Here is a 13,591-nt window from a genome sequence, read left to right on the forward strand (position 1 = left end):
TTTTCCCTTCTGAAAACAGTATTTTATCAAAACACGAAATTTCTTTTTTTCCATTTTTAAATATAAAAATAATATGCATTATAAAAATAATATGCATTTAATACTAGCGACGCCATATATGTGTCAGACCGGGGACTTATCAGCCAACCTGTTATTAATGTAAAACATCATGTTTAATGTGATTTTATTCGCATAAATCCCAACAAAAAAAAAATGGATATTGTTCCACCAACATTTCCTTTTAAGGGCATCTCGGGATCTAAGGGCAAAGAAGCTCTTTTGAACCCGTATTAGTAAATACGCTATTTGGGCATTTAAAGTTAAAATTTAAATTTTAGACAGTTAAATGTAACAAAAAAAGAATAGAAAATCAATAAGAAAAATGAAAATAAAATTAAAAATTTCACCCCGAAAACTGTGCCTATTGGTATTTTCACTTCCATGAGAGTTATTTTTAAAAGGTTTTCCAAATAACTAGAATTTTAAATATTTAATTGAGTTTAAACGGAAAAAATATATTTCTACAAAAATATACGACGAAATTTTTTAATGTTTTCATTTATAGTAATAAAGAGCATCTCAAGAAGTAGTTTGGATGTTATGTCTTGGTGTCATATTACGGTCATATCACAAACATTTGAATTGACGTTTCAACAATTCGTGCTAAGATGTTCTGTTATGGTGCCAACATACCCATGTTAGTTATACTCCTGGCCGAACCGAAATATTAGTTAATTACGATATAAAAGTGTAATAAAAAATGTTGATAAAAATAAAAAGTTAAATTGGTGATTTTTTTCGTTTGTTAAATATCTTCATTCAAGTGAACTTCTAAAGCAATACAAAGGATCCGAAAACGAAGAACTTCCGTGTTACGTCATATGAGTGCTACTTTAAACCTACTTTACCAATGTGAGAAAATGTATTGAATTTAATTATTTTTTGATAACTTTAACGGTATGAATCCGAGTTGAAGTTGCTCTCTTGTTAAACATGACATTTTTGAAAAAATTTCCATACTTGCATCTATTACTTGAATTTGTCATCAGATAAGCAGACATTATACTATTTTATCTATACAAATAATACCGTAACAACATTCCTACATAGTTTTATACGAACAGTACAAAAATATGCCATATTTATATGTTATTGTGAGAACTTATCTGGTAAGAATGTTTTTTTTTCCTAAAGTCCATTTGTTCTTTTGTATTTATGTGGCATGAGAGCATAAGGTCACTTTTCAAGTAAAATTAAATCTTTGCAAAAGATTTCAGTTCGAACAACGTACGTTAACATTTGAATAGGCAGTCCTTGTATGACAGATTATGTATATGAGACAGTTCCTTAAAATGCATTATTAGATCAGACATGCATAGTATGTGGTGACAGGTACATATGACTATTAAGGCAATTATATGGTATGGGTTAATGCAATTATACGCACAGTGAAATGATTTTTGAAGGAAAAAGTGCAACATAAGCATTTGGATGTTGGGAATGGTGGACGGAAACATGACAAACCATCAAAGAATAATACGGGAGACGATGGAATCGTATAACTGAGTTGACCAAAACCAACGAGTGTGAAATTCGGACGCTATAGGAAATGGGTCCTCATAATAAATATCACAGGGAAATAACTGTTACAGCTATGGATCGAAGATGCGTGAGAAGGGATTGGGCGCATACGCGATCAACCAGACACTTATATGCCGATTGCCGAACCATAGCACAGTCCCTACGATAATGGAATATATCAGACTTGAGATCGTGAACATTTCCATGGAAATTATGAAAATAATATCGAACATTACGTAGATATCACGAATCATTTGGGAGTGTAAAAGGATAATGAACGATTATTTTCATACAACTATGAAGAACAAATTTCGTTAAAAGAACGTAACATTTCATTAGTTTTATGAAAGGTTTGTTGTAATACAATAAACAAATTTCCTACTCTTAATGAAATTTTTCGTTCTTATTACGAAAAGAATCCTTTCGGTGTATGGACTTCAAGGTCTCACTGAAAAAAATATTTACGTGCTATTAAAGATTACGCAACCTAAATTTTAGGACACACAATTTATACAATATTAAGGGCAAAGTTCATTAATATAATCAAATTTTAATTAAAAGGATGTTTATAATCATCGATTCAAAAATTTTTGTTTCATTTGATTTAGGACACATTTTTGGAGCCACCGTGGTGCGATGGTTAGCATACCCCCCGTGCACTGAAAAAACAGTGAACCCACCAGGAAGAAAACTTTCGGTTAATTTTAGAAAATTTTGAATATTTTTAGAAAATTTTAACTAAACAGTATTACAAACGTTGGCATCACGCCGATCTCATAAAAATAAGTAAATATTTTTCGACAAATTCAAGAAAATTTATTAGACATAACTAAGTTTTTTCACTTGTTAAAGAAAATTTTGTAGTTTGAAGGAAAAACTTGGAGTTCAAAATTGCAAGAATGTCTTTAGTGACATACGAAGTTCATGGTGGACGCTTTTATGGTAAAATTTACAAATTTAAAGAAATTCTGAACTATTTTGTGGAAGACACGAATTTAGTTCATCTTTATGCTTCATTTGAGTATATTTTTTTACTCGGTTTTAGTCAATTTAACCTACGTGCACAAAAAATTATTAGAGTAAAGGACACTTTCTCCAAACATAATAATTCCATGAACTAAAATAAAGTTAAATTGGCTTTAGTGAAATAGAGAGTTCACTTTTTTTGAGTGTGTATATACAGGGTCGTGGGTTGAACCCCAGTTTCGACCAAACACCAAAAAATTTTTCAGCGCTAGATTATTCCTTCTCAGTAATGCTGCTGACATTTCTGAGTGTTTAAAAGCTTCTCTAAGTGGTTTCTCTGTAATGTGGAATGCCGTGCGGACTCGGCTATAAAGATGAGGTCCCTTGTCATTGAGCTTAGCATAGAATATGACAGCACTCAGTTATAAGAGAGATGTTCACCACTGTGGTATCACAATGTACTGAATTGTCTAAGTGAACCTGATATATCAGGCTCGAAATTTGCGTCTCTCTGTTAACGCAAAATTTTCCTTAAAGTAAATAAACACATTTTTTGATCTAAAGAAATCGACCTTAAATTAAGTGAAATATTAAATCTTTATATTTAAGAAAAAACGTTTCAAATGTAGGCTAAGACTTCGTTTGAGGATTTTGTTTGTAAGTGAATAGCTTTATTCATATATCGAAAAAAAGAGATTGAATGAACATTTTTTTTATTTTCCAAGTAAACTTTTTTTTGAGTGTAGGCAGGCTAATCTGGTGATGCTCATGTCTTGCAAAACACGACTTAGAATTCAGATTTATAACGTATTTATCGCCGTTATATTATATATTCTCTCGATAGTCCATTCCCCAAAGGCTTTAGTCTTTCTCAAATAAAATTATCTATTTATTAATTGGACTATCGTTCATATTTTAATTTATGAACTTAAAGAAGTTCGAAAAAGGTACCAAATGTATCGTGAGGGTATCGCGGTACTTGTTTTACTCAAATAGTATCAAAAAACAAGTGCCTCGCCCGACTTTCCACCCTAAAACACCCCTACTGAAGTAGTAAACATCGTTTGTGGGGCATTTCCGTACTTAAGAGGTTGGCTGATAAGTTCCCGGTCTGACGCATAGATGGCGTCGCTAGTATTAAATGCATATTATTTTTATATAGTACCAACCTTCAAATGATTCGTGTCAAAATTTGACGTCTGTAAGTCAATTAGTTTGTGAGATAGTTGTGAGATAGAGGGAGCCACCGTGGTGCAATGGTTAGCATGCCCGCCTTGCATACACCAAGAAATTTTTCAGCGGTGGATTATCCCACCTCAGTAATGCTGGTGACATTTCTGAGGGTTTCAAAGCTTCTCTAAGTGGTTTCACTGGAATGTGGAACGCCGTTCGGACTCGGCTATAAAAAGGAGGTCCCTTGTCATTGAGCTTAACATGGAATCGGGCAGCACTCAGTGATAAGAGAGAAGTTAACCACTGTGGTATCACAATGGACTGAATAGTCTAAGTGAGCCTGATACATCGGGCTGCCACATAACCTAACCTAACCTAGAGCGTCTTTTGTGAAGCAACTTTTGTTATTGTGAAAAAAATGGAAAAAAAGGAATTTTGTGTTTTGATAAAATACTGTTTTCTGAAGGGAAAAAATACGGTGGAAGCAAAAACTTGGCTTGATAATGAGTTTCCGGACTCTGCCCCAGGGAAATAAACAATAATTGATTGGTATGCAAAATTCAAGCGTGGTGAAATGAGCACGGAGGACGGTGAACGCAGTGGACGCCCGAAAGAGGTGGTTACCGACGAAAACATCACAAAAAATCCACAAAATGACTTTGAATGACCGTAAAATGAAGTTGATCGAGATACCAGAGGCCTTAAAGATATCAAATGGTCATATCATTCATCAATATTTGGATATGCGGAAGCTCTGTGCAAAATGGGTGTCGCGCGAGCTCACATTTGACCAGAAACAACAACGTGTTGATGATTCTGAGCGGTATTTGCAGCTGTTAACTCGTAATACACCCGAGTTTTTCCGTCGATATGTGACAATGGATGAAACATGGCTCCATCACTACACTCCTGAGTCCAATCGACAGTCGGCTGAGTGGACAGCGACCGGTGAACCGTCTCCGAAGCGTGGAAAGACTCAAAAGTCCGCTGGCAAAGTAATGGCCTCTGTTTTTTGGGATGCGCATGGAATAATTTTTATCGATTATCTTGAGAAGGGAAAAACCATCAACAGTGACTATTATATGGCGTTATTGGAGCGTTTGAAGGTCGAAATCGCGGCAAAACGGGCCCCTATTAAGAAGAAAAAAGTGTTGTTCCAGCAAGACAACTCACCGTGCCACAAGTCATTGAGAACGATGGCAAAAATTCATGAAGTGCTTCCCCACCCACCGTATTCTCCAGATCTGGCCCCAGCGACTTTTTCTTATTCTCAGACCTCAAAAGGATGCTCCCAGGGAAAAAATTTGGCTGCAATGAAGAGGTGATCGCCGAAACTGAGGCCTATTTTGAGGCAAAACCGAAGGAGCACTACCAAAATGGTATCAAAAAATTGGAAGGTCGTTATAATCGTTGTATCGCTCTTGAAGGGAACTATGTTGAATAATAAAAACGAATTTTGACAAAAAAATGTGTTTTTCTTTGTTAGACCGGGGACCTATCAGCCAACTTGTTAAGAACATTAAGGGGTACATGTTTATGGGAGTTGTATCACAATCTGAACAGAAATGTCTGATATTAGGAGCTATAGTACATCTACACAGTTAGTATGCCACTAATATTGAGTCCGATTTCGATGTTTTTTGCACATACGGCAAGTACTATAGGATATTAAATTTGGCCAACTTTGAATAAGATCGGTTGATAAATAAGGGATTGATGGCCAAATTTGGCAAAATCGGGTAATACATATATATGAGAGCTATATCTAAATCTGAAACGATTTCGATGAAATTTTGCAGACTTGAGGGGTGATAAAATAGATTACTTTGTGTCAAATTTGACATCGATCGGTTAGTAAAAAAACGCGAAACGTGACCCCATTTTCAAAATCGGGCGATACATATATATGGGAGCTATATCTAAATTTGATCCGATTTCTTCCAAATTCAATAGCGTTCGTCCTTGTGCCCAAAAAACACCCTGTACCAAATTTCATCGAAATCGGTAAGTAATTGCGACCGGACTGTGAACAACAAATACATGGACAGACGGACGGACGAACACCAAGCGCTAGATCGACTAAGGGGGTGATTCTGGGTCGATCGGCATATATTTTCAATATTTCTGGAAGGCACATTTTTTGGCAGATTAAAGTTATTATACCCTGGACACTATGTGGTTTAGGGTATAATAATACAAAAATGTTAACTTTATTAACTTTGTTAAAAATACAATGTCCTAGAACTTTGAACTCTCAGATACGTTTCGATTGTTCCAAAGGGACAGAACGAAGATTTTATTGCTAGTTTTACGAGAAATTCCTAATATCGGGCAATCATATTTTTTTGTATTTAAATGTAATTTTCAGCAATCAACTAATTGTAATAATCACCGAAAAAAACAGTGAACCATCCAAGAAGAAAAAATTTTGGTTAATTTTAGAAAATTTTAACTAAACAGTATTACAAACGCTGACATAATGCCGATGTCACAAAAATTAGTAAATGTTTTTTTGGCAAATTCAAGAATGTTTATAAGACATAATAAATTTTTTCACTTGTTAAAGAAAATTTTGTAGTTTGAAGGAAAAAAGGTGTTCAAAATTGCAAGAATGTCTTTATTGACATACGAAGTCCAAGATGAACACATTTGTAGTAAAGGGTGATACGGTCAAAATTTGGTCAAAGTAAAACGAGTGTAAATCGGTGAAATCGTTTATTTAAAAAATCAAATTAAATTTCTTTTTCAAGTTCAATTAGTATAAAATTAAGGAAAAATATTCAGTTAGGCTTTCGCTTTCCCAAATCCGAATTGCCGGACCTCACGCTTGACACCTGCCATCAGATTTTGTACAGCCACCTTGTCCACCTTCTTCGCCGCAGAAAGCCAGTTTGCCTTGAACTGCTGCTCGTCCTTAGCAGTTTCTTTGGTCTTCTTTAGGTTTCGCTTGACAATAGCCCAGTATTTCTCAATTGGGCGGAGCTCTGGCGTGTTGGGAGGGTTCTTGTCCTTGGGAACCACCTGCACGTTGTTGGCGGCGTACCAATCCATGGCCTTTTTACCGTAATGGCAAGATGCCAAATCCGGCCAAAACAGTACGGAACAACCGTGTTTCTTCAGGAAAGGCAGCAGACGTTTATTCAAACACTCTTTCACGTAAATTTCTTGGTTGACAGTCCCGGAAGCTATGAAAATGCTGCTTTTCAAGACACAGGTACAGATGGCTTGACAGTTTTATGTGCTCGAAAATATCTGCTACCTTTCCCCTTCCTTTTGCCGTATAAAACTCCTGTCCCGGAAGCTGCTTGTAGTCGGCTTTGACGTAGGTTTCGTCGTCAATAGGAGCAACATTCTACACACACACACACCTTCAAAATGAGGGGTGTTCAGGTTTTTTAAATGCAAAATTGAAAGAAATACTTCAAGTTTATATTGACCAAATTTTGACCCTTTAAAATTTATAAATTCAAAGAAATAATGAACTATTTTGTGAGAAGTACGAATTCAGTAAATCTTTATGCTTAATTTGTGCATATATTTCCCGTTTTTTAGTTCATTTAACTAACGTTCGCAAAAAATTACTAGAGTAAAAGAAACTTTCTTCAAATATAACAATTCCAATTGTTATATTTGTCAATTAGTGAAATAGAAGGTTCACGTTTTTTGAGTGATGATTCGAACGAACTAGTTTCTTTTTCAATAGATTTTATTTTTAATAAAAATACTTTCTTTGTATATTTTAGATATTAAATGAACATTTGGTTAAGTTTTAATTTTTGTACAAACAAAATTTTTAGTCTTAAGTTACACTGTGCATGTCAAATTCAAGTGGACGACAGTGTTAAGTGGTATCATTGTTTGTCGTCGTTAAGCATTCTAAAGATACTACAACAACAACTTATGGTGCTGTAGATAGTGCGGCACATGTGTTTAATCGCTATCCGTGCGGTGCGCCACTTAACGTCAAATGTATGTCTTTTGCTCTCTTTGTCTAGTTCTCTCTCTCTCTTCTGAGTGTTGTGTTTTTTTTTTTTATCTGAAAAGAAAATCTTGAAATGACCAATCTGGACAGTCATTTGTCAGATTTCATTTCTTATCAAATGCTAAAATGCAAAAATATTTCTTTATCTCGGTAGTTTGGATTGAACAGAATCTGTTCAAGTCTAGTGTAGTCAGACGATGAAAGCTCCATGATTTTGTTTGGGCATTATAATTTTATAATAATAAATTTGATTTAGAGTTGATATAAATAAAATGTTTTAATAAAAATCCACCACTTGAAGAATCTATCTATATTAACTTCAATGATAAGTACCACGTTATGCGTGAAACCACTTATTGAATCGTGGAAAAAAACTCAAAAATGTCACCAGTATTTCATAGCTGAATATGGTTTTGGTGTTAGGGCGAACCTAATCCAAAACATGATGGTATTTTATTCTGCCCACAGTGAAATGAGCTTTGCCTTATGTATTTGTTTTTATGCCAGTTTGTTTTATCGTTTCAATCTAATATTCATATGATTAAAGCGAAATTTGCATATGTGAAAATGTGCAACGGATATAATTTTCTTGTATAGTATAGTTATAATTTAAACTGTCGGTAATGCAGTTAACATTGACAAATTAAATGATATATGTAGACTATATGCAATCGTTGAACACCTAAAATGTATAGTAACCGTATGGATAAGTGTAAAATGTAACTATAATTGCATTGCAAATATTAAATCTGAAGAAATAGTTTCACGAAAGCCGATGGAGTTGGTTTAAAGATCACAGTAAAGCTAATTAAATACAAACCATATAATAAAATTATTTTTTCTATCTAACAGCTATTTTTATCTCGTTTTACTAATGACACTGAGTTAAATTCTTAAGTGGCAACGTATCACAATGTCATACCAGTCAGTCAGTTCCATTGAATTGTTGTTTCTAATCAAGGAAGTCTTGCTGGGTTTTGCAGTTTTTCCAATTCTCCACAAAGGTTAGCATACAGCAGGAGGCTCAATAAATCGTAAATTTCCAAGCAAATACTAGCATTTTCATTATGTTCATATGAACGATCGGACAAAAGCAAAATGTACGATAAGCCATGGTATCTATGGTCAGGGTGGTTTTGATTTTTATTCTAAGCGGGATAACTGTGATTTCAATTTTAATGGAAACTAAAATCCAAGGCAATCTTAAGTATACAATAAATAAGCGAATAAACGCACATTATCTAACATAAAGCCAGTTTTATGTACGACACTTTTTATACTCTGGGGGAAAATGAGTGATTCATAATTAAAAATAAATCATTTTTAAATCTGCAGAAAATTTTGTTTCCAATAATAGTATAGTTTTGATTCCATTAATAGTGTGAGGTATCATTATCGTTTGTTTAAATTTTCTCCAATCTGCAATATTGCGTGTAATTAAGGAGACCAAAAATTTAAAACTTTCGTACTTATTTTTTTTCGCAATAAAAGTGAATAAAGAAAACTTTTAAATGCGGATTCTAAGAAGAGAGATAAGTAGTTCAAAATGTTATAAACGGTTTATTTTTTGTTTTGTATTGGAACTTGTATGTGTGGTTTCAGCAGTGCTATTTATTTGTGAAAATTTTATTACATACAATGTAAATTTGCGAGGAATAGATGTGGATTTCTTAACGAATGTTAATGAAAACCTTTGTTTGCTATTGTTCGCATTGTTCGCGAGGAAGTATACTTTTACATGTTTTTACATGTAAATTTTGTCTGCCCATTCTAAAATAAATTAAATTTTTCTAGAAATAGTGAAGATAAAAATAGAGAATTATTTTCAATGTGACTGAAAAGTAAACAAAAAACATATAAATGCTATCGTTACTTTCTGGAAAAGTAAAATACCACATAACCATAAGTAAATTAATAAAAACACAAATAATTATATTAGAAGAACAAGATAAGCAAAAAAGGGTCCTATGGCTAAAATTGGGCGATACATATATATGGGAGCTATATCGAAATCTGTGCCGATTTTGATAAAATTTTGCACACTTTAAGGGCACTATTATGAAAATGACAATCGTTTAGTAAATAAGGGAAATATTATCTTATTTGTCGAAATCGGTCGATAAATATATATGGGGGCTATATCTAACTTTGACCCAAATTCAACAGTGTTCGTCATTTTGCCAAGAAAACACGTTGTACCAAATTACATCAAAATCGGTTAACAATTTCGACCGGAATCCTGCGAACAACAGACACAGACGGATGGAATTTATGGTTAATATTTTTAATTAAATAATATTAAGAAAACAAGAAAACACGTTGCACCAAATTACACCAAAATCGGTTAATAATATCGACCAGAATCCTGCGAACAACAGACACAGACGGACGGAATTTATGGTTAATATTTTTAATTAAATAATATTAATTTAATGAAATAAGACCTGGTTTTATATGTATTATGACCGTACGTTTAATTTTTATTATTATAGTTGTTCAAACTGGCCTTTTTGGTCAGTTGGTTTTTGTATGAATTAAATAAAACTAATTTATTTCATATTTTATTCAACGTTTCGTTGGTTCTTCCCAACTTCATCAGGAGTGTTTTATTGAAAATCCTAAAGACAAAATTGCATATTTTTTTACATTCTTATATGATGTGTATAATAAGCTCTACTTACAATTTGTTTTACGTTTTCTTATTAATTAATATAAAACTGGACATCACGACACATATTTCCATAATAATTAATAATAAGCAAAATAATTAATAATTAATAATAAGCAAACACCTCATACTAATATTCTATTATTTACATCAAGGTTTCTATTATTTACATCAAGTTCTGGGGATATTATACGTCTTTAATAAGGAAAATAGGCAAGCATAAATTAAACTCCATATATGAACATATGAGTACATTCTGTAGTATGCCAAGTGGAATTATATTTCCGACTACTCTATAGTAACGCACCTGGAATAAGGGGATGGACTACCGTTTTGTTGATAACATTTGATTTAGATAAGAAATATCGATATACCCTATTTGGAGATGCTAGATCGATTGTAAATAATTTTGGCCGTAAATTTTCAATTTCCGCTCATAGTGGCAATGTAATGAATTTTTCAACGGTTCATTTAAAACAGACACAAGATATAGTTGTTTTCTCAAATGTTATGAATCTGATTTCAGCAATCACGTTATTTTTGCCAAGAAAAAAATATTTTTTTGGGTTATCCTTGTCTTGGTGTAATGGTCAAACCCAAGATATAATTGCTTAAACTTCCAATGAAATGTCAATAAAATTGATTAAACCTCCGTCTACAATCTCTCAATAGAAGAGCCAATTTCTATTTTGTTTGTGTGAAATTGCCTCCCATATTTTGGTTGGGACTACCATATAAATTCAAAGGAAGTGTTTAAAACTACCACAAAAAGATAAATACACTTTAGTAAATAAATATCGCTAGGGCTCTATAAATGTCAATAAGCTCTCCGTTATAAATCTCAATGCAAATCGTTTATTGTTCTATAACGATGACCGTTCTAATTCGACCGCTTAGGGTCTTGTGTATAATAATTATATCTGCTTCTGTGACGCTTATTCGTCCATTTAAATCATTGACATCCTCTCGGATTTAATGTAATTTGTGGTTTGAAATTAATTAAAATCATCTGGTTTTGTTTTTACCATCATTATTGCATTTCTCAAATTTGAATTATAGTCATGGTGGCTGATTCGAATATGTAATTTAACATTGATCTAATTAAAACTAAACAACATAGACAGTTAGATGAGTAGAAAACGCTGACAAAACAACAACGTGAGCCAGTAAGTAGACATCTCACCCATTGTCATCATCATTATGATTATCGCCATCATCATCATCATGAATGCCTTTGGTTTACCAAAAGCACCAGAAATCGCAAGTTCCAGTGCCATTAAATATCGCGAGATTTATACAGATTTTAGCTGCTAATTTGTGTAAAATGGCCATAAATTTCAAATTAGCACATGACGTGTGCTGCTACTACCTCCGCATTGTGGGACAGACATGTGTGATGGACAGACGGACATAGACTTGACGAAACTGAACTTGTATTAAACTGGAAGAAAATTTAAATGTTGTTCTTGCGTTACTTAGGGAAAAATTTCATTTAATATTATTTTTATGTATTTTTTTTAATATCATATCATTAGAATATGAAGTCGCAGTGTAGGACTATTAATTGCTGAAAGTAAAAAAATTGAAGCATGTGGCCTGAGCCCATGTATCGAGTAAGATTTGTGGGAGACGGATTGGAAATAAATATTTGCGAATATCGAAAATTCTATAGCCAATTCTTGTGAACTGAACTGAAATAATCAGTTCTCGCAGTTCTCTCGAGCTTCCTTTGATAAAGGAAATTTTCAAAATTAAAACAAGAACAAAAGGAATAAAAATAATATATGATATATATCAGGATGGAAAATTATTAAGTAATACTTGAATTTGAATTGTTAAAAAATATACCAAAAAGGCAAAAGAATAATATAGAAAACAGCTTAGTACATTTGTTATTGCCTTTCAAGAATTACTTCAGATGCAGTTAAACCCTTTATTATGCTGTTTTTGTGATATAACTTCAGGGTATTTGGCAAAATGGTAAAAAGGGAGTAGGCTTCCAAAAATCGATGCAACTAAATTCCATAAAATGTAAAGTAGAATATTACACACACTCTTAGAAAAATATGTTTTTCACATGTTCCGATATAAACAAAATGTGTTTTGGCCACAATTTTAAAACACAATATATTTAAGTGCAAACATGTAATGTTCCAAAACTAACACTAAATGTTTGGAACATCTATGTTAATATGTTAGAATATATTATGTTTGGGGCATGAATGTTTCATAAAAATCATATGTGTGAATGCAAACATATATAAATTTACAAATTTCGACTAAACATACATATGTTGTGATATTTTATTCAAAGCGACAGAGAGAGTATAGAGAAAGAAATAGAGATGGAAACCGGGAGAGTTGACGAAAGATATCAACATAACACAGCGAAAGAGTCAAAAGAGAACAATTTCTGTGAAACCGCTTGTATGTTGTTTCGGAAAACTGTTTTATGTTAAGGTCAAAAATTTGATATGCTTAAATCTAAATATTGTTTAATTTGAATAAAGACATTCGGAACCAAGAGAATAGACATTTGAAAAACAAACAGCATATGTTTTCGCCTTGAGAGCAGCGTTTTATGTATGTGTGGACATGTGTTTTGTTTATTTTGTTATTTTTGCAATAAAAAAATAATATTTTATCCAAAAATCAGTCAATTTCGTTTATATCAAGCACTGTTACTGACTATAAATCTTTAATAACCCACATTTCGAAGTTTTATTATAAAACTTTAATATAGTGTAAATATAAATGTGTAAATTAAAAAAAAAGTGTTCGGTCGGAGCAGGGATTGAACCCACGACCCTTTGCATGTAAGGCAGACATGCTAACCACTGCTCCATGTGGAAAACAAATGTATGTTTCTGTTAAATAATGTTATGTTTGCATGGGCTCGTGCACGGATGAAAAAGACTGTTTTTCATATGTTTGCCTATAAACATTATATGTTTGGAAAACAAATTTTTAAACACAATATTTTTGAGTGCAAGCATATAATGTTCATAAACTAGCATAACATGTTTGGGACATATATGTTAATATGTTAGAACATATTATGTTTGGGACATAAAATGTTTGTAAATATAATATGCTTGGATGCAAACATATATTAATTTAGAAATAGCCTATAAACATATATGTGTTTAGTAGCTTGGAGCGCTATTTAACAGGGAGCGATATTGAATTAAGTTGGTGGTTGTTGCTAGTTATTACAAAAT

The 13,591-nt window shown here is 32.8% G+C and overlaps 1 protein-coding gene across 4 annotated transcripts in view; it reads right to left on the minus strand.

Annotated features, from left to right (window-relative positions):
* fusl (transmembrane protein fuseless) overlaps positions 1-13,591 on the minus strand; it is a 59,995-nt gene that overhangs the window by 19,772 nt on the left and 26,632 nt on the right. The window lies entirely within an intron of this gene.

The sequence above is a fragment of the Haematobia irritans genome, chromosome 2 (assembly GCF_050003625.1).
Source record: "Haematobia irritans isolate KBUSLIRL chromosome 2, ASM5000362v1, whole genome shotgun sequence".
Lineage (NCBI taxonomy): Eukaryota > Metazoa > Arthropoda > Insecta > Diptera > Muscidae > Haematobia > Haematobia irritans.